Consider the following 17,250-nt stretch of genomic DNA (forward strand, 5'->3'; position numbering starts at 1 on the left):
GCCCAAACGGCCCCGAACGGCCACGAACGGCCATTGTATATAGGCTTTGCTGGCAGAACTCTTTAGCCCTGTAATTTAGAGTGAGTCCTGTGCAGGAGTACAGGGAGATCAGGCCGGCCCATACACAGTCCTTTCAGCCTAAACAGGCTCCCCGGCACTAGTGCCCAACCTCTTGTGACCAAGAAGGCTCTAGCACACTGCCTGAACCTCCTGAAGGGTTGGACACAGTGCATGCTTTTATTTGCATAAACCAGCCCGCCTCCTGCCTTCCTATTTCCTGAGGTGTAGTTGCTCGTGTCTGTTAACAGGTGGCAGGCAGCACCGTTCTGCAGAAACATGAAAGACTCATGTGTGCTTGTGACAAGTAGCTGCTGTACATAGGGATTGAACCCTGCACGTCTGTGCCAGTAGTCGTTGTATGAGTGCTGCCCTGCCTGTGATTATTCTTTTGGGAGGAATTTGGAGACTTTAATGCAATAGGAGAGGATTTTAGGCGGGTGGTCTTTGAGACTTTCCAACATTGCCTCTAAGCCGCATCTGAGGGGTGCAAACGGCAGAGTCAGGATGGCCGAGTGGTCTAAGGCGCTGCGTTCAGGTCGCAGTCTCCGCTGGAGGCGTGGGTTCGAATCCCACCTCTGACATGTCTGTAACAGATTTTTTCTTTTCATTTGATTGTAACATTCCAGGCGTCCTATAACTGCTGGCCAAGGCTTTCTGGAACAGGGAGATGGAGTTGGAGCACGCACTGCAGGCCTCATGGTTGATTTCCAGTGCTTCCTGTATTTCCTCGCTTCTTTTTTGGGAAAGTGAACTCCAGTGAAAAACCATCTTTGGACTGGGCCGGCCTTGTGGACATGCAAACGGGCGCACCGCGACATTTTGCCTTTGGAAAAAATGCATAAAGAACCCAATGTGTTGTCCTTTTAACTGGGCCTAGTGGGAATGAAGTGACATTTTTAAAATGGATGGGGAGGGTGGTGGGTTAGGAGGGGTGGGTGGGATGCGCGAGAGTATATTCCTGGCAGACTGTGGAGACATTTTAGGAAATCCAAGAGGATTTAAGTGTGGTCAAAGACTTGCCAACATAGCCTCTAAGCCGATTCAGGCGAGCGCCTAAGGCAGAGTCAGGATGGCCGAGTGGTCTAAGGCGCTGCGTTCAGGTCGCAGTCTCCTCTGGAGGCGTGGGTTCGAATCCCACTTCTGACATGCCTGAAATGGGTTTTTACTTTTCATGTGATTGCATTCCACGCTTCCTATAACTGCCGGCCACGGATTTCTGGAACAGGGAGATGGAGTTGGAGCTTGCTCCACACACTCCCGTCCTCCAGCTAGGTCTGCAGTTGGTCCTGGAATGCTTGACTGCCCTTTTGGCAGGTGTACTACAGTGCTTAAATGAAAAACCGTCTTAGGACTGTGCTAGCTTTGTGGACTTGCAAATGGGCGCAGCGCGGCATTTTGTCTTTGGAAAAAATGCATAAAGAACCCAACGTCTTGTCCTTTTCACTGGGCCTAGTTGGAATGAAGTGACCTATTTGAAATGGGGGTCAGGTGGAAAGTTAGTGTGACATAGTGGGAGGCAGATGGAGGAGTGAGTGGGGGGAAGCGAGAGGTAAAAAGGCAGGCAGAGGAGTGAACACAGTTCTTCCTCCTCGCCCTCTGCCCAACCAACCACCTGCCTGCCCAAACGGCCCCGAACGGCCACGAACGGCCATTGTATATAGGCTTTGCTGGCAGAACTCTTTAGCCCTGTAATTTAGAGTGAGTCCTGTGCAGGAGTACAGGGAGATCAGGCCGGCCCATACACAGTCCTTTCAGCCTAAACAGGCTCCCCGGCACTAGTGCCCAACCTCTTGTGACCAAGAAGGCTCTAGCACACTGCCTGAACCTCCTGAAGGGTTGGACACAGTGCATGCTTTTATTTGCATAAACCAGCCCGCCTCCTGCCTTCCTATTTCCTGAGGTGTAGTTGCTCGTGTCTGTTAACAGGTGGCAGGCAGCACCGTTCTGCAGAAACATGAAAGACTCATGTGTGCTTGTGACAAGTAGCTGCTGTACATAGGGATTGAACCCTGCACGTCTGTGCCAGTAGTCGTTGTATGAGTGCTGCCCTGCCTGTGATTATTCTTTTGGGAGGAATTTGGAGACTTTAATGCAATAGGAGAGGATTTTAGGCGGGTGGTCTTTGAGACTTTCCAACATTGCCTCTAAGCCGCATCTGAGGGGTGCAAACGGCAGAGTCAGGATGGCCGAGTGGTCTAAGGCGCTGCGTTCAGGTCGCAGTCTCCGCTGGAGGCGTGGGTTCGAATCCCACCTCTGACATGTCTGTAACAGATTTTTTCTTTTCATTTGATTGTAACATTCCAGGCGTCCTATAACTGCTGGCCAAGGCTTTCTGGAACAGGGAGATGGAGTTGGAGCACGCACTGCAGGCCTCATGGTTGATTTCCAGTGCTTCCTGTATTTCCTCGCTTCTTTTTTGGGAAAGTGAACTCCAGTGAAAAACCATCTTTGGACTGGGCCGGCCTTGTGGACATGCAAACGGGCGCACCGCGACATTTTGCCTTTGGAAAAAATGCATAAAGAACCCAATGTGTTGTCCTTTTAACTGGGCCTAGTGGGAATGAAGTGACATTTTTAAAATGGATGGGGAGGGTGGTGGGTTAGGAGGGGTGGGTGGGATGCGCGAGAGTATATTCCTGGCAGACTGTGGAGACATTTTAGGAAATCCAAGAGGATTTAAGTGTGGTCAAAGACTTGCCAACATAGCCTCTAAGCCGATTCAGGCGAGCGCCTAAGGCAGAGTCAGGATGGCCGAGTGGTCTAAGGCGCTGCGTTCAGGTCGCAGTCTCCTCTGGAGGCGTGGGTTCGAATCCCACTTCTGACATGCCTGAAATGGGTTTTTACTTTTCATGTGATTGCATTCCACGCTTCCTATAACTGCCGGCCACGGATTTCTGGAACAGGGAGATGGAGTTGGAGCTTGCTCCACACACTCCCGTCCTCCAGCTAGGTCTGCAGTTGGTCCTGGAATGCTTGACTGCCCTTTTGGCAGGTGTACTACAGTGCTTAAATGAAAAACCGTCTTAGGACTGTGCTAGCTTTGTGGACTTGCAAATGGGCGCAGCGCGGCATTTTGTCTTTGGAAAAAATGCATAAAGAACCCAACGTCTTGTCCTTTTCACTGGGCCTAGTTGGAATGAAGTGACCTATTTGAAATGGGGGTCAGGTGGAAAGTTAGTGTGACATAGTGGGAGGCAGATGGAGGAGTGAGTGGGGGGAAGCGAGAGGTAAAAAGGCAGGCAGAGGAGTGAACACAGTTCTTCCTCCTCGCCCTCTGCCCAACCAACCACCTGCCTGCCCAAACGGCCCCGAACGGCCACGAACGGCCATTGTATATAGGCTTTGCTGGCAGAACTCTTTAGCCCTGTAATTTAGAGTGAGTCCTGTGCAGGAGTACAGGGAGATCAGGCCGGCCCATACACAGTCCTTTCAGCCTAAACAGGCTCCCCGGCACTAGTGCCCAACCTCTTGTGACCAAGAAGGCTCTAGCACACTGCCTGAACCTCCTGAAGGGTTGGACACAGTGCATGCTTTTATTTGCATAAACCAGCCCGCCTCCTGCCTTCCTATTTCCTGAGGTGTAGTTGCTCGTGTCTGTTAACAGGTGGCAGGCAGCACCGTTCTGCAGAAACATGAAAGACTCATGTGTGCTTGTGACAAGTAGCTGCTGTACATAGGGATTGAACCCTGCACGTCTGTGCCAGTAGTCGTTGTATGAGTGCTGCCCTGCCTGTGATTATTCTTTTGGGAGGAATTTGGAGACTTTAATGCAATAGGAGAGGATTTTAGGCGGGTGGTCTTTGAGACTTTCCAACATTGCCTCTAAGCCGCATCTGAGGGGTGCAAACGGCAGAGTCAGGATGGCCGAGTGGTCTAAGGCGCTGCGTTCAGGTCGCAGTCTCCGCTGGAGGCGTGGGTTCGAATCCCACCTCTGACATGTCTGTAACAGATTTTTTCTTTTCATTTGATTGTAACATTCCAGGCGTCCTATAACTGCTGGCCAAGGCTTTCTGGAACAGGGAGATGGAGTTGGAGCACGCACTGCAGGCCTCATGGTTGATTTCCAGTGCTTCCTGTATTTCCTCGCTTCTTTTTTGGGAAAGTGAACTCCAGTGAAAAACCATCTTTGGACTGGGCCGGCCTTGTGGACATGCAAACGGGCGCACCGCGACATTTTGCCTTTGGAAAAAATGCATAAAGAACCCAATGTGTTGTCCTTTTAACTGGGCCTAGTGGGAATGAAGTGACATTTTTAAAATGGATGGGGAGGGTGGTGGGTTAGGAGGGGTGGGTGGGATGCGCGAGAGTATATTCCTGGCAGACTGTGGAGACATTTTAGGAAATCCAAGAGGATTTAAGTGTGGTCAAAGACTTGCCAACATAGCCTCTAAGCCGATTCAGGCGAGCGCCTAAGGCAGAGTCAGGATGGCCGAGTGGTCTAAGGCGCTGCGTTCAGGTCGCAGTCTCCTCTGGAGGCGTGGGTTCGAATCCCACTTCTGACATGCCTGAAATGGGTTTTTACTTTTCATGTGATTGCATTCCACGCTTCCTATAACTGCCGGCCACGGATTTCTGGAACAGGGAGATGGAGTTGGAGCTTGCTCCACACACTCCCGTCCTCCAGCTAGGTCTGCAGTTGGTCCTGGAATGCTTGACTGCCCTTTTGGCAGGTGTACTACAGTGCTTAAATGAAAAACCGTCTTAGGACTGTGCTAGCTTTGTGGACTTGCAAATGGGCGCAGCGCGGCATTTTGTCTTTGGAAAAAATGCATAAAGAACCCAACGTCTTGTCCTTTTCACTGGGCCTAGTTGGAATGAAGTGACCTATTTGAAATGGGGGTCAGGTGGAAAGTTAGTGTGACATAGTGGGAGGCAGATGGAGGAGTGAGTGGGGGGAAGCGAGAGGTAAAAAGGCAGGCAGAGGAGTGAACACAGTTCTTCCTCCTCGCCCTCTGCCCAACCAACCACCTGCCTGCCCAAACGGCCCCGAACGGCCACGAACGGCCATTGTATATAGGCTTTGCTGGCAGAACTCTTTAGCCCTGTAATTTAGAGTGAGTCCTGTGCAGGAGTACAGGGAGATCAGGCCGGCCCATACACAGTCCTTTCAGCCTAAACAGGCTCCCCGGCACTAGTGCCCAACCTCTTGTGACCAAGAAGGCTCTAGCACACTGCCTGAACCTCCTGAAGGGTTGGACACAGTGCATGCTTTTATTTGCAACCAGCCCGCCTCCTGCCTTCCTATTTCCTGAGGTGTAGTTGCTCGTGTCTGTTAACAGGTGGCAGGCAGCACCGTTCTGCAGAAACATGAAAGACTCATGTGTGCTTGTGACAAGTAGCTGCTGTACATAGGGATTGAACCCTGCACGTCTGTGCCAGTAGTCGTTGTATGAGTGCTGCCCTGCCTGTGATTATTCTTTTGGGAGGAATTTGGAGACTTTAATGCAATAGGAGAGGATTTTAGGCGGGTGGTCTTTGAGACTTTCCAACATTGCCTCTAAGCCGCATCTGAGGGGTGCAAACGGCAGAGTCAGGATGGCCGAGTGGTCTAAGGCGCTGCGTTCAGGTCGCAGTCTCCGCTGGAGGCGTGGGTTCGAATCCCACCTCTGACATGTCTGTAACAGATTTTTTCTTTTCATTTGATTGTAACATTCCAGGCGTCCTATAACTGCTGGCCAAGGCTTTCTGGAACAGGGAGATGGAGTTGGAGCACGCACTGCAGGCCTCATGGTTGATTTCCAGTGCTTCCTGTATTTCCTCGCTTCTTTTTTGGGAAAGTGAACTCCAGTGAAAAACCATCTTTGGACTGGGCCGGCCTTGTGGACATGCAAACGGGCGCACCGCGACATTTTGCCTTTGGAAAAAATGCATAAAGAACCCAATGTGTTGTCCTTTTAACTGGGCCTAGTGGGAATGAAGTGACATTTTTAAAATGGATGGGGAGGGTGGTGGGTTAGGAGGGGTGGGTGGGATGCGCGAGAGTATATTCCTGGCAGACTGTGGAGACATTTTAGGAAATCCAAGAGGATTTAAGTGTGGTCAAAGACTTGCCAACATAGCCTCTAAGCCGATTCAGGCGAGCGCCTAAGGCAGAGTCAGGATGGCCGAGTGGTCTAAGGCGCTGCGTTCAGGTCGCAGTCTCCTCTGGAGGCGTGGGTTCGAATCCCACTTCTGACATGCCTGAAATGGGTTTTTACTTTTCATGTGATTGCATTCCACGCTTCCTATAACTGCCGGCCACGGATTTCTGGAACAGGGAGATGGAGTTGGAGCTTGCTCCACACACTCCCGTCCTCCAGCTAGGTCTGCAGTTGGTCCTGGAATGCTTGACTGCCCTTTTGGCAGGTGTACTACAGTGCTTAAATGAAAAACCGTCTTAGGACTGTGCTAGCTTTGTGGACTTGCAAATGGGCGCAGCGCGGCATTTTGTCTTTGGAAAAAATGCATAAAGAACCCAACGTCTTGTCCTTTTCACTGGGCCTAGTTGGAATGAAGTGACCTATTTGAAATGGGGGTCAGGTGGAAAGTTAGTGTGACATAGTGGGAGGCAGATGGAGGAGTGAGTGGGGGGAAGCGAGAGGTAAAAAGGCAGGCAGAGGAGTGAACACAGTTCTTCCTCCTCGCCCTCTGCCCAACCAACCACCTGCCTGCCCAAACGGCCCCGAACGGCCACGAACGGCCATTGTATATAGGCTTTGCTGGCAGAACTCTTTAGCCCTGTAATTTAGAGTGAGTCCTGTGCAGGAGTACAGGGAGATCAGGCCGGCCCATACACAGTCCTTTCAGCCTAAACAGGCTCCCCGGCACTAGTGCCCAACCTCTTGTGACCAAGAAGGCTCTAGCACACTGCCTGAACCTCCTGAAGGGTTGGACACAGTGCATGCTTTTATTTGCATAAACCAGCCCGCCTCCTGCCTTCCTATTTCCTGAGGTGTAGTTGCTCGTGTCTGTTAACAGGTGGCAGGCAGCACCGTTCTGCAGAAACATGAAAGACTCATGTGTGCTTGTGACAAGTAGCTGCTGTACATAGGGATTGAACCCTGCACGTCTGTGCCAGTAGTCGTTGTATGAGTGCTGCCCTGCCTGTGATTATTCTTTTGGGAGGAATTTGGAGACTTTAATGCAATAGGAGAGGATTTTAGGCGGGTGGTCTTTGAGACTTTCCAACATTGCCTCTAAGCCGCATCTGAGGGGTGCAAACGGCAGAGTCAGGATGGCCGAGTGGTCTAAGGCGCTGCGTTCAGGTCGCAGTCTCCGCTGGAGGCGTGGGTTCGAATCCCACCTCTGACATGTCTGTAACAGATTTTTTCTTTTCATTTGATTGTAACATTCCAGGCGTCCTATAACTGCTGGCCAAGGCTTTCTGGAACAGGGAGATGGAGTTGGAGCACGCACTGCAGGCCTCATGGTTGATTTCCAGTGCTTCCTGTATTTCCTCGCTTCTTTTTTGGGAAAGTGAACTCCAGTGAAAAACCATCTTTGGACTGGGCCGGCCTTGTGGACATGCAAACGGGCGCACCGCGACATTTTGCCTTTGGAAAAAATGCATAAAGAACCCAATGTGTTGTCCTTTTAACTGGGCCTAGTGGGAATGAAGTGACATTTTTAAAATGGATGGGGAGGGTGGTGGGTTAGGAGGGGTGGGTGGGATGCGCGAGAGTATATTCCTGGCAGACTGTGGAGACATTTTAGGAAATCCAAGAGGATTTAAGTGTGGTCAAAGACTTGCCAACATAGCCTCTAAGCCGATTCAGGCGAGCGCCTAAGGCAGAGTCAGGATGGCCGAGTGGTCTAAGGCGCTGCGTTCAGGTCGCAGTCTCCTCTGGAGGCGTGGGTTCGAATCCCACTTCTGACATGCCTGAAATGGGTTTTTACTTTTCATGTGATTGCATTCCACGCTTCCTATAACTGCCGGCCACGGATTTCTGGAACAGGGAGATGGAGTTGGAGCTTGCTCCACACACTCCCGTCCTCCAGCTAGGTCTGCAGTTGGTCCTGGAATGCTTGACTGCCCTTTTGGCAGGTGTACTACAGTGCTTAAATGAAAAACCGTCTTAGGACTGTGCTAGCTTTGTGGACTTGCAAATGGGCGCAGCGCGGCATTTTGTCTTTGGAAAAAATGCATAAAGAACCCAACGTCTTGTCCTTTTCACTGGGCCTAGTTGGAATGAAGTGACCTATTTGAAATGGGGGTCAGGTGGAAAGTTAGTGTGACATAGTGGGAGGCAGATGGAGGAGTGAGTGGGGGGAAGCGAGAGGTAAAAAGGCAGGCAGAGGAGTGAACACAGTTCTTCCTCCTCGCCCTCTGCCCAACCAACCACCTGCCTGCCCAAACGGCCCCGAACGGCCACGAACGGCCATTGTATATAGGCTTTGCTGGCAGAACTCTTTAGCCCTGTAATTTAGAGTGAGTCCTGTGCAGGAGTACAGGGAGATCAGGCCGGCCCATACACAGTCCTTTCAGCCTAAACAGGCTCCCCGGCACTAGTGCCCAACCTCTTGTGACCAAGAAGGCTCTAGCACACTGCCTGAACCTCCTGAAGGGTTGGACACAGTGCATGCTTTTATTTGCATAAACCAGCCCGCCTCCTGCCTTCCTATTTCCTGAGGTGTAGTTGCTCGTGTCTGTTAACAGGTGGCAGGCAGCACCGTTCTGCAGAAACATGAAAGACTCATGTGTGCTTGTGACAAGTAGCTGCTGTACATAGGGATTGAACCCTGCACGTCTGTGCCAGTAGTCGTTGTATGAGTGCTGCCCTGCCTGTGATTATTCTTTTGGGAGGAATTTGGAGACTTTAATGCAATAGGAGAGGATTTTAGGCGGGTGGTCTTTGAGACTTTCCAACATTGCCTCTAAGCCGCATCTGAGGGGTGCAAACGGCAGAGTCAGGATGGCCGAGTGGTCTAAGGCGCTGCGTTCAGGTCGCAGTCTCCGCTGAGGCGTGGGTTCGAATCCCACCTCTGACATGTCTGTAACAGATTTTTTCTTTTCATTTGATTGTAACATTCCAGGCGTCCTATAACTGCTGGCCAAGGCTTTCTGGAACAGGGAGATGGAGTTGGAGCACGCACTGCAGGCCTCATGGTTGATTTCCAGTGCTTCCTGTATTTCCTCGCTTCTTTTTTGGGAAAGTGAACTCCAGTGAAAAACCATCTTTGGACTGGGCCGGCCTTGTGGACATGCAAACGGGCGCACCGCGACATTTTGCCTTTGGAAAAAATGCATAAAGAACCCAATGTGTTGTCCTTTTAACTGGGCCTAGTGGGAATGAAGTGACATTTTTAAAATGGATGGGGAGGGTGGTGGGTTAGGAGGGGTGGGTGGGATGCGCGAGAGTATATTCCTGGCAGACTGTGGAGACATTTTAGGAAATCCAAGAGGATTTAAGTGTGGTCAAAGACTTGCCAACATAGCCTCTAAGCCGATTCAGGCGAGCGCCTAAGGCAGAGTCAGGATGGCCGAGTGGTCTAAGGCGCTGCGTTCAGGTCGCAGTCTCCTCTGGAGGCGTGGGTTCGAATCCCACTTCTGACATGCCTGAAATGGGTTTTTACTTTTCATGTGATTGCATTCCACGCTTCCTATAACTGCCGGCCACGGATTTCTGGAACAGGGAGATGGAGTTGGAGCTTGCTCCACACACTCCCGTCCTCCAGCTAGGTCTGCAGTTGGTCCTGGAATGCTTGACTGCCCTTTTGGCAGGTGTACTACAGTGCTTAAATGAAAAACCGTCTTAGGACTGTGCTAGCTTTGTGGACTTGCAAATGGGCGCAGCGCGGCATTTTGTCTTTGGAAAAAATGCATAAAGAACCCAACGTCTTGTCCTTTTCACTGGGCCTAGTTGGAATGAAGTGACCTATTTGAAATGGGGGTCAGGTGGAAAGTTAGTGTGACATAGTGGGAGGCAGATGGAGGAGTGAGTGGGGGGAAGCGAGAGGTAAAAAGGCAGGCAGAGGAGTGAACACAGTTCTTCCTCCTCGCCCTCTGCCCAACCAACCACCTGCCTGCCCAAACGGCCCCGAACGGCCACGAACGGCCATTGTATATAGGCTTTGCTGGCAGAACTCTTTAGCCCTGTAATTTAGAGTGAGTCCTGTGCAGGAGTACAGGGAGATCAGGCCGGCCCATACACAGTCCTTTCAGCCTAAACAGGCTCCCCGGCACTAGTGCCCAACCTCTTGTGACCAAGAAGGCTCTAGCACACTGCCTGAACCTCCTGAAGGGTTGGACACAGTGCATGCTTTTATTTGCATAAACCAGCCCGCCTCCTGCCTTCCTATTTCCTGAGGTGTAGTTGCTCGTGTCTGTTAACAGGTGGCAGGCAGCACCGTTCTGCAGAAACATGAAAGACTCATGTGTGCTTGTGACAAGTAGCTGCTGTACATAGGGATTGAACCCTGCACGTCTGTGCCAGTAGTCGTTGTATGAGTGCTGCCCTGCCTGTGATTATTCTTTTGGGAGGAATTTGGAGACTTTAATGCAATAGGAGAGGATTTTAGGCGGGTGGTCTTTGAGACTTTCCAACATTGCCTCTAAGCCGCATCTGAGGGGTGCAAACGGCAGAGTCAGGATGGCCGAGTGGTCTAAGGCGCTGCGTTCAGGTCGCAGTCTCGCTGGAGGCGTGGGTTCGAATCCCACCTCTGACATGTCTGTAACAGATTTTTTCTTTTCATTTGATTGTAACATTCCAGGCGTCCTATAACTGCTGGCCAAGGCTTTCTGGTTGATTTCCAGTGCTTCCTGTATTTCCTCGCTTCTTTTTTGGGAAAGTGAACTCCAGTGAAAAACCATCTTTGGACTGGGCCGGCCTTGTGGACATGCAAACGGGCGCACCGCGACATTTTGCCTTTGGAAAAAATGCATAAAGAACCCAATGTGTTGTCCTTTTAACTGGGCCTAGTGGGAATGAAGTGACATTTTTAAAATGGATGGGGAGGGTGGTGGGTTAGGAGGGGTGGGTGGGATGCGCGAGAGTATATTCCTGGCAGACTGTGGAGACATTTTAGGAAATCCAAGAGGATTTAAGTGTGGTCAAAGACTTGCCAACATAGCCTCTAAGCCGATTCAGGCGAGCGCCTAAGGCAGAGTCAGGATGGCCGAGTGGTCTAAGGCGCTGCGTTCAGGTCGCAGTCTCCTCTGGAGGGGTGGGTTCGAATCCCACTTCTGACATGCCTGAAATGGGTTTTTACTTTTCATGTGATTGCATTCCACGCTTCCTATAACTGCCGGCCACGGATTTCTGGAACAGGGAGATGGAGTTGGAGCTTGCTCCACACACTCCCGTCCTCCAGCTAGGTCTGCAGTTGGTCCTGGAATGCTTGACTGCCCTTTTGGCAGGTGTACTACAGTGCTTAAATGAAAAACCGTCTTAGGACTGTGCTAGCTTTGTGGACTTGCAAATGGGCGCAGCGCGGCATTTTGTCTTTGGAAAAAATGCATAAAGAACCCAACGTCTTGTCCTTTTCACTGGGCCTAGTTGGAATGAAGTGACCTATTTGAAATGGGGGTCAGGTGGAAAGTTAGTGTGACATAGTGGGAGGCAGATGGAGGAGTGAGTGGGGGGAAGCGAGAGGTAAAAAGGCAGGCAGAGGAGTGAACACAGTTCTTCCTCCTCGCCCTCTGCCCAACCAACCACCTGCCTGCCCAAACGGCCCCGAACGGCCACGAACGGCCATTGTATATAGGCTTTGCTGGCAGAACTCTTTAGCCCTGTAATTTAGAGTGAGTCCTGTGCAGGAGTACAGGGAGATCAGGCCGGCCCATACACAGTCCTTTCAGCCTAAACAGGCTCCCCGGCACTAGTGCCCAACCTCTTGTGACCAAGAAGGCTCTAGCACACTGCCTGAACCTCCTGAAGGGTTGGACACAGTGCATGCTTTTATTTGCATAAACCAGCCCGCCTCCTGCCTTCCTATTTCCTGAGGTGTAGTTGCTCGTGTCTGTTAACAGGTGGCAGGCAGCACCGTTCTGCAGAAACATGAAAGACTCATGTGTGCTTGTGACAAGTAGCTGCTGTACATAGGGATTGAACCCTGCACGTCTGTGCCAGTAGTCGTTGTATGAGTGCTGCCCTGCCTGTGATTATTCTTTTGGGAGGAATTTGGAGACTTTAATGCAATAGGAGAGGATTTTAGGCGGGTGGTCTTTGAGACTTTCCAACATTGCCTCTAAGCCGCATCTGAGGGGTGCAAACGGCAGAGTCAGGATGGCCGAGTGGTCTAAGGCGCTGCGTTCAGGTCGCAGTGGGTTCGAATCCCACCTCTGACATGTCTGTAACAGATTTTTTCTTTTCATTTGATTGTAACATTCCAGGCGTCCTATAACTGCTGGCCAAGGCTTTCTGGAACAGGGAGATGGAGTTGGAGCACGCACTGCAGGCCTCATGGTTGATTTCCAGTGCTTCCTGTATTTCCTCGCTTCTTTTTTGGGAAAGTGAACTCCAGTGAAAAACCATCTTTGGACTGGGCCGGCCTTGTGGACATGCAAACGGGCGCACCGCGACATTTTGCCTTTGGAAAAAATGCATAAAGAACCCAATGTGTTGTCCTTTTAACTGGGCCTAGTGGGAATGAAGTGACATTTTTAAAATGGATGGGGAGGGTGGTGGGTTAGGAGGGGTGGGTGGGATGCGCGAGAGTATATTCCTGGCAGACTGTGGAGACATTTTAGGAAATCCAAGAGGATTTAAGTGTGGTCAAAGACTTGCCAACATAGCCTCTAAGCCGATTCAGGCGAGCGCCTAAGGCAGAGTCAGGATGGCCGAGTGGTCTAAGGCGCTGCGTTCAGGTCGCAGTCTCCTCTGGAGGCGTGGGTTCGAATCCCACTTCTGACATGCCTGAAATGGGTTTTTACTTTTCATGTGATTGCATTCCACGCTTCCTATAACTGCCGGCCACGGATTTCTGGAACAGGGAGATGGAGTTGGAGCTTGCTCCACACACTCCCGTCCTCCAGCTAGGTCTGCAGTTGGTCCTGGAATGCTTGACTGCCCTTTTGGCAGGTGTACTACAGTGCTTAAATGAAAAACCGTCTTAGGACTGTGCTAGCTTTGTGGACTTGCAAATGGGCGCAGCGCGGCATTTTGTCTTTGGAAAAAATGCATAAAGAACCCAACGTCTTGTCCTTTTCACTGGGCCTAGTTGGAATGAAGTGACCTATTTGAAATGGGGGTCAGGTGGAAAGTTAGTGTGACATAGTGGGAGGCAGATGGAGGAGTGAGTGGGGGGAAGCGAGAGGTAAAAAGGCAGGCAGAGGAGTGAACACAGTTCTTCCTCCTCGCCCTCTGCCCAACCAACCACCTGCCTGCCCAAACGGCCCCGAACGGCCACGAACGGCCATTGTATATAGGCTTTGCTGGCAGAACTCTTTAGCCCTGTAATTTAGAGTGAGTCCTGTGCAGGAGTACAGGGAGATCAGGCCGGCCCATACACAGTCCTTTCAGCCTAAACAGGCTCCCCGGCACTAGTGCCCAACCTCTTGTGACCAAGAAGGCTCTAGCACACTGCCTGAACCTCCTGAAGGGTTGGACACAGTGCATGCTTTTATTTGCATAAACCAGCCCGCCTCCTGCCTTCCTATTTCCTGAGGTGTAGTTGCTCGTGTCTGTTAACAGGTGGCAGGCAGCACCGTTCTGCAGAAACATGAAAGACTCATGTGTGCTTGTGACAAGTAGCTGCTGTACATAGGGATTGAACCCTGCACGTCTGTGCCAGTAGTCGTTGTATGAGTGCTGCCCTGCCTGTGATTATTCTTTTGGGAGGAATTTGGAGACTTTAATGCAATAGGAGAGGATTTTAGGCGGGTGGTCTTTGAGACTTTCCAACATTGCCTCTAAGCCGCATCTGAGGGGTGCAAACGGCAGAGTCAGGATGGCCGAGTGGTCTAAGGCGCTGCGTTCAGGTCGCAGTCTCCGCTGGAGGCGTGGGTTCGAATCCCACCTCTGACATGTCTGTAACAGATTTTTTCTTTTCATTTGATTGTAACATTCCAGGCGTCCTATAACTGCTGGCCAAGGCTTTCTGGAACAGGGAGATGGAGTTGGAGCACGCACTGCAGGCCTCATGGTTGATTTCCAGTGCTTCCTGTATTTCCTCGCTTCTTTTTTGGGAAAGTGAACTCCAGTGAAAAACCATCTTTGGACTGGGCCGGCCTTGTGGACATGCAAACGGGCGCACCGCGACATTTTGCCTTTGGAAAAAATGCATAAAGAACCCAATGTGTTGTCCTTTTAACTGGGCCTAGTGGGAATGAAGTGACATTTTTAAAATGGATGGGGAGGGTGGTGGGTTAGGAGGGGTGGGTGGGATGCGCGAGAGTATATTCCTGGCAGACTGTGGAGACATTTTAGGAAATCCAAGAGGATTTAAGTGTGGTCAAAGACTTGCCAACATAGCCTCTAAGCCGATTCAGGCGAGCGCCTAAGGCAGAGTCAGGATGGCCGAGTGGTCTAAGGCGCTGCGTTCAGGTCGCAGTCTCCTCTGGAGGCGTGGGTTCGAATCCCACTTCTGACATGCCTGAAATGGGTTTTTACTTTTCATGTGATTGCATTCCACGCTTCCTATAACTGCCGGCCACGGATTTCTGGAACAGGGAGATGGAGTTGGAGCTTGCTCCACACACTCCCGTCCTCCAGCTAGGTCTGCAGTTGGTCCTGGAATGCTTGACTGCCCTTTTGGCAGGTGTACTACAGTGCTTAAATGAAAAACCGTCTTAGGACTGTGCTAGCTTTGTGGACTTGCAAATGGGCGCAGCGCGGCATTTTGTCTTTGGAAAAAATGCATAAAGAACCCAACGTCTTGTCCTTTTCACTGGGCCTAGTTGGAATGAAGTGACCTATTTGAAATGGGGGTCAGGTGGAAAGTTAGTGTGACATAGTGGGAGGCAGATGGAGGAGTGAGTGGGGGGAAGCGAGAGGTAAAAAGGCAGGCAGAGGAGTGAACACAGTTCTTCCTCCTCGCCCTCTGCCCAACCAACCACCTGCCTGCCCAAACGGCCCCGAACGGCCACGAACGGCCATTGTATATAGGCTTTGCTGGCAGAACTCTTTAGCCCTGTAATTTAGAGTGAGTCCTGTGCAGGAGTACAGGGAGATCAGGCCGGCCCATACACAGTCCTTTCAGCCTAAACAGGCTCCCCGGCACTAGTGCCCAACCTCTTGTGACCAAGAAGGCTCTAGCACACTGCCTGAACCTCCTGAAGGGTTGGACACAGTGCATGCTTTTATTTGCATAAACCAGCCCGCCTCCTGCCTTCCTATTTCCTGAGGTGTAGTTGCTCGTGTCTGTTAACAGGTGGCAGGCAGCACCGTTCTGCAGAAACATGAAAGACTCATGTGTGCTTGTGACAAGTAGCTGCTGTACATAGGGATTGAACCCTGCACGTCTGTGCCAGTAGTCGTTGTATGAGTGCTGCCCTGCCTGTGATTATTCTTTTGGGAGGAATTTGGAGACTTTAATGCAATAGGAGAGGATTTTAGGCGGGTGGTCTTTGAGACTTTCCAACATTGCCTCTAAGCCGCATCTGAGGGGTGCAAACGGCAGAGTCAGGATGGCCGAGTGGTCTAAGGCGCTGCGTTCAGGTCGCAGTCTCCGCTGGAGGCGTGGGTTCGAATCCCACCTCTGACATGTCTGTAACAGATTTTTTCTTTTCATTTGATTGTAACATTCCAGGCGTCCTATAACTGCTGGCCAAGGCTTTCTGGAACAGGGAGATGGAGTTGGAGCACGCACTGCAGGCCTCATGGTTGATTTCCAGTGCTTCCTGTATTTCCTCGCTTCTTTTTTGGGAAAGTGAACTCCAGTGAAAAACCATCTTTGGACTGGGCCGGCCTTGTGGACATGCAAACGGGCGCACCGCGACATTTTGCCTTTGGAAAAAATGCATAAAGAACCCAATGTGTTGTCCTTTTAACTGGGCCTAGTGGGAATGAAGTGACATTTTTAAAATGGATGGGGAGGGTGGTGGGTTAGGAGGGGTGGGTGGGATGCGCGAGAGTATATTCCTGGCAGACTGTGGAGACATTTTAGGAAATCCAAGAGGATTTAAGTGTGGTCAAAGACTTGCCAACATAGCCTCTAAGCCGATTCAGGCGAGCGCCTAAGGCAGAGTCAGGATGGCCGAGTGGTCTAAGGCGCTGCGTTCAGGTCGCAGTCTCCTCTGGAGGCGTGGGTTCGAATCCCACTTCTGACATGCCTGAAATGGGTTTTTACTTTTCATGTGATTGCATTCCACGCTTCCTATAACTGCCGGCCACGGATTTCTGGAACAGGGAGATGGAGTTGGAGCTTGCTCCACACACTCCCGTCCTCCAGCTAGGTCTGCAGTTGGTCCTGGAATGCTTGACTGCCCTTTTGGCAGGTGTACTACAGTGCTTAAATGAAAAACCGTCTTAGGACTGTGCTAGCTTTGTGGACTTGCAAATGGGCGCAGCGCGGCATTTTGTCTTTGGAAAAAATGCATAAAGAACCCAACGTCTTGTCCTTTTCACTGGGCCTAGTTGGAATGAAGTGACCTATTTGAAATGGGGGTCAGGTGGAAAGTTAGTGTGACATAGTGGGAGGCAGATGGAGGAGTGAGTGGGGGGAAGCGAGAGGTAAAAAGGCAGGCAGAGGAGTGAACACAGTTCTTCCTCCTCGCCCTCTGCCCAACCAACCACCTGCCTGCCCAAACGGCCCCGAACGGCCACGAACGGCCATTGTATATAGGCTTTGCTGGCAGAACTCTTTAGCCCTGTAATTTAGAGTGAGTCCTGTGCAGGAGTACAGGGAGATCAGGCCGGCCCATACACAGTCCTTTCAGCCTAAACAGGCTCCCCGGCACTAGTGCCCAACCTCTTGTGACCAAGAAGGCTCTAGCACACTGCCTGAACCTCCTGAAGGGTTGGACACAGTGCATGCTTTTATTTGCATAAACCAGCCCGCCTCCTGCCTTCCTATTTCCTGAGGTGTAGTTGCTCGTGTCTGTTAACAGGTGGCAGGCAGCACCGTTCTGCAGAAACATGAAAGACTCATGTGTGCTTGTGACAAGTAGCTGCTGTACATAGGGATTGAACCCTGCACGTCTGTGCCAGTAGTCGTTGTATGAGTGCTGCCCTGCCTGTGATTATTCTTTTGGGAGGAATTTGGAGACTTTAATGCAATAGGAGAGGATTTTAGGCGGGTGGTCTTTGAGACTTTCCAACATTGCCTCTAAGC

The 17,250-nt window shown here is 51.1% G+C and overlaps 19 non-coding genes across 19 annotated transcripts; all 19 read left to right on the top strand.

The window, feature by feature from the left end:
• The first annotated feature begins 558 nt into the window (after positions 1 to 558).
• On the top strand, positions 559 to 641 carry TRNAL-CAG (transfer RNA leucine (anticodon CAG)). The gene has a single exon. It is a non-coding gene; the product is annotated as a tRNA-Leu (tRNA).
• A 482-nt stretch (positions 642 to 1,123) lies between these two features.
• On the top strand, positions 1,124 to 1,206 carry TRNAL-CAG (transfer RNA leucine (anticodon CAG)). Its single transcript has one exon. It is a non-coding gene; the product is annotated as a tRNA-Leu (tRNA).
• A 1,030-nt stretch (positions 1,207 to 2,236) lies between these two features.
• On the top strand, positions 2,237 to 2,319 carry TRNAL-CAG (transfer RNA leucine (anticodon CAG)). The gene has a single exon. It is a non-coding gene; the product is annotated as a tRNA-Leu (tRNA).
• Positions 2,320 to 2,801: 482 nt separating this feature from the next.
• On the top strand, positions 2,802 to 2,884 carry TRNAL-CAG (transfer RNA leucine (anticodon CAG)). The gene has a single exon. It is a non-coding gene; the product is annotated as a tRNA-Leu (tRNA).
• Positions 2,885 to 3,914: 1,030 nt separating this feature from the next.
• Positions 3,915 to 3,997, top strand: TRNAL-CAG (transfer RNA leucine (anticodon CAG)). Its single transcript has one exon. It is a non-coding gene; the product is annotated as a tRNA-Leu (tRNA).
• Positions 3,998 to 4,479: 482 nt separating this feature from the next.
• On the top strand, positions 4,480 to 4,562 carry TRNAL-CAG (transfer RNA leucine (anticodon CAG)). The gene has a single exon. It is a non-coding gene; the product is annotated as a tRNA-Leu (tRNA).
• A 1,027-nt stretch (positions 4,563 to 5,589) lies between these two features.
• Positions 5,590 to 5,672, top strand: TRNAL-CAG (transfer RNA leucine (anticodon CAG)). Its single transcript has one exon. It is a non-coding gene; the product is annotated as a tRNA-Leu (tRNA).
• A 482-nt stretch (positions 5,673 to 6,154) lies between these two features.
• Positions 6,155 to 6,237, top strand: TRNAL-CAG (transfer RNA leucine (anticodon CAG)). The gene has a single exon. It is a non-coding gene; the product is annotated as a tRNA-Leu (tRNA).
• A 1,030-nt stretch (positions 6,238 to 7,267) lies between these two features.
• TRNAL-CAG (transfer RNA leucine (anticodon CAG)) lies at positions 7,268 to 7,350 on the top strand. The gene has a single exon. It is a non-coding gene; the product is annotated as a tRNA-Leu (tRNA).
• A 482-nt stretch (positions 7,351 to 7,832) lies between these two features.
• Positions 7,833 to 7,915, top strand: TRNAL-CAG (transfer RNA leucine (anticodon CAG)). Its single transcript has one exon. It is a non-coding gene; the product is annotated as a tRNA-Leu (tRNA).
• A 1,030-nt stretch (positions 7,916 to 8,945) lies between these two features.
• On the top strand, positions 8,946 to 9,027 carry TRNAL-CAG (transfer RNA leucine (anticodon CAG)). The gene has a single exon. It is a non-coding gene; the product is annotated as a tRNA-Leu (tRNA).
• Positions 9,028 to 9,509: 482 nt separating this feature from the next.
• TRNAL-CAG (transfer RNA leucine (anticodon CAG)) lies at positions 9,510 to 9,592 on the top strand. The gene has a single exon. It is a non-coding gene; the product is annotated as a tRNA-Leu (tRNA).
• Positions 9,593 to 10,622: 1,030 nt separating this feature from the next.
• Positions 10,623 to 10,704, top strand: TRNAL-CAG (transfer RNA leucine (anticodon CAG)). The gene has a single exon. It is a non-coding gene; the product is annotated as a tRNA-Leu (tRNA).
• Positions 10,705 to 11,144: 440 nt separating this feature from the next.
• On the top strand, positions 11,145 to 11,227 carry TRNAL-CAG (transfer RNA leucine (anticodon CAG)). Its single transcript has one exon. It is a non-coding gene; the product is annotated as a tRNA-Leu (tRNA).
• Positions 11,228 to 12,807: 1,580 nt separating this feature from the next.
• TRNAL-CAG (transfer RNA leucine (anticodon CAG)) lies at positions 12,808 to 12,890 on the top strand. Its single transcript has one exon. It is a non-coding gene; the product is annotated as a tRNA-Leu (tRNA).
• A 1,030-nt stretch (positions 12,891 to 13,920) lies between these two features.
• TRNAL-CAG (transfer RNA leucine (anticodon CAG)) lies at positions 13,921 to 14,003 on the top strand. The gene has a single exon. It is a non-coding gene; the product is annotated as a tRNA-Leu (tRNA).
• A 482-nt stretch (positions 14,004 to 14,485) lies between these two features.
• TRNAL-CAG (transfer RNA leucine (anticodon CAG)) lies at positions 14,486 to 14,568 on the top strand. The gene has a single exon. It is a non-coding gene; the product is annotated as a tRNA-Leu (tRNA).
• A 1,030-nt stretch (positions 14,569 to 15,598) lies between these two features.
• TRNAL-CAG (transfer RNA leucine (anticodon CAG)) lies at positions 15,599 to 15,681 on the top strand. The gene has a single exon. It is a non-coding gene; the product is annotated as a tRNA-Leu (tRNA).
• Positions 15,682 to 16,163: 482 nt separating this feature from the next.
• Positions 16,164 to 16,246, top strand: TRNAL-CAG (transfer RNA leucine (anticodon CAG)). Its single transcript has one exon. It is a non-coding gene; the product is annotated as a tRNA-Leu (tRNA).
• The last annotated feature ends 1,004 nt before the right edge of the window (positions 16,247 to 17,250 follow it).

The sequence above is a fragment of the Ambystoma mexicanum genome, chromosome 11 (assembly GCF_040938575.1).
Source record: "Ambystoma mexicanum isolate Mex_15411 chromosome 11, UKY_AmexF1_1, whole genome shotgun sequence".
Classification (NCBI taxonomy): domain Eukaryota; kingdom Metazoa; phylum Chordata; class Amphibia; order Caudata; family Ambystomatidae; genus Ambystoma; species Ambystoma mexicanum.